Consider the following 2,466-nt stretch of genomic DNA (forward strand, 5'->3'; position numbering starts at 1 on the left):
TGCCCATGAAATGCTCTGCATGATGTTCTGTCTTGTTGCCTACTAGCTGGAAGGATAGAAATGCCCAAATGGATCTCTGGTGTCATGCACTGAGAATCACTAAAGATTACAGTTCCTCTGTCAGCTCTTGGCTCTTGAATGATGTTATGGATCAGAGTCTCCTCTCCAAAGCCCCCATGCTCACCTGACATGTTAGAATGGGTTGTGAGCAAGAAATAAACTTTTGTTGTGTTAAGCTACTAAAGTTTTGGAACTGTTTATTAGAGAACCTAGCATTAATTATCCTGATTATGAGAGTTCCTTAAAACATTTACTTTTTGCCACAATCAGGAAAGAATGTCCATAAGATCCCACCACTGTATCTATCAACCTACAAGCAACTGGGCTTATGAACTTCATTTTCCTCCTTTCCTAGCCATAAGGATTTTTGTCTGCTTTGTTCATTGCTTTATCTTAATTTTCTAGAAGAGGACTCAATCAATATTTGTTGAATAAATCTGTAAATGTATAAAATTCTTTTGATGTAGATGGTTGCTTTTAATCCCAGTTTTACAGGTGAGGAAATGGTATTGCTGACTTACACACTCTCAAACACTCTAGGGAACTGCCTCATTTGACCACACCAAACCGCAGTTAAAGATGATGATCATGTTTTATCAACTGCAACTTTCTATTATCAAGATGTGCTCTCTACTTAAGAACAAATTTTGTGGCTCATAATGATGGACCTCAAGGGCCAATAGTTACTTCCAGATCATCCAGGGAAGTTATGGGATCAGTATAAGCTTAACATTAATAAATTCCATTTCATTCTCTTTAGCCAACCAGACAGAATTTGGTGTCTCATGGACCATCATTCCCAGGAGACCAAACAAAAAAGATCAGAGAAAAAATAAGAAAATGAACTGTTTAAAGGGAGGGCAGAAAGCCTTTACTGATTTCCATTTTCTCTAAGCCACTATAAGAAATAAAAGGAAAGAAAACTACTACTCATTAAATGCAGTAAACCACATTTAGTCCTAATAGGGACATAGCAAGTTATTTTCCTTATTTTTCCAGATGACACCTCAAGAGTTGACAAGTTGAAGGCTATTATATAATCTCACAGAGCCGCTACATAGCACACTCTGGTTCTAATCTAGTTCTTCAGTTTTAAAGGCTTCAGCTGGTTCAGTTAATACTGTTTCCATGGTTTATTATCATGCATTTGCTACTGCCAGCTAGTAGCAGAAACACTGTTGTAATGGGCAATAGTTAAGGGCAGAGTTTGTAAGAAAGTCAGAATTGGGATTGAAATTTGACTCTGCTGTTAACCTGCTGTAACTTTAACTTCTCTAGACTTGAGTTTCCTCAGGTGTATGATGGGGGTTGCTAGTACTAACTGAGTTAATATATCACAAATGTATCACATTTACTATGTGACTTTCACATAGTAAATGCTCAAAAAGTGCAACTATTTGCATCATTGTTACTAGTATTCAAGTCAGTATCTCATTGAAAGCTTTTCGATACTAAAGATTTGCTCTTACCTCAGTAGGACTTTGAGTTTAATAATAGACACTTTTCTTTCTCTGGATTTAGTTCATTCATTTAATATAAATTTATCAAGGACATGCACAATGTTAGATATCAGGGATAGATATATAATTAAAGTACGCTTCCACCATGAAACCTCATTGAAATTACATACCATTGTAGCATTTAGCAACAAAAAGAGACAGGGAAAAATAACAAAAAATATCACAGACCCAACACAGCAGTTCCTTAAAAATACAAAACTCCTTTCTGTGAAATGCAATTCAAAACCATCATGAGAGGAAACTTTGGATTTCAACTCCACTATGTGCAGAACTTGGAAGTCAACACTCATTCTTACAACAAGATAAACTGAATATCAAACTGAAGATCAAAGACTTTTCTTGGAATTAGCAGAGAAGGGAATTTGCAGGGTAAACCTGCACCCTGAAATCTGGAGAGACAGGCTCATACAGAGAGAGAGAACCAAGTTCTGCTTACCTAGGGCAGAAGCTGCTGAGAGCCATAAACTGGTAGGAACACATAAATGGTAATTTTGATAAGTAGCTAGAGATAGTATAGATGAGCACAAGAGTGAGAAACTTCTGATTACTGCAGTCTTAGGGGCATCTCCACACATTTGTGGCCTTTACTTTGAGAACCCCACCAGGTTCACAGGGTGAAAATACGAGAAAGATCTCCTCATGGCTCTGGCAGAATTCACATTAAAGTTGAACACCATGGGTTTGAACTGCATAGGTCCACTTATATGCGGATTTTTTTCAAAAAATACATGATCCTCAGTGGCTGAATCTGTGGATGTGGAACCATGGATGGGGAGGGCCTACTGTAAAGTTGTAAGTGGATTTTCAACTGCACAGGTGTTGGTGCCGCTCACTCCCATGTTGTTCAATGGTCAACTGTAAAATATGTAGATACTCCACTTTCAAG

This window comes from Lipotes vexillifer, unplaced genomic scaffold, assembly GCF_000442215.2.
Source record: "Lipotes vexillifer unplaced genomic scaffold, Lipotes_vexillifer_v1.1 scaffold230, whole genome shotgun sequence".
NCBI lineage: Eukaryota > Metazoa > Chordata > Mammalia > Artiodactyla > Lipotidae > Lipotes > Lipotes vexillifer.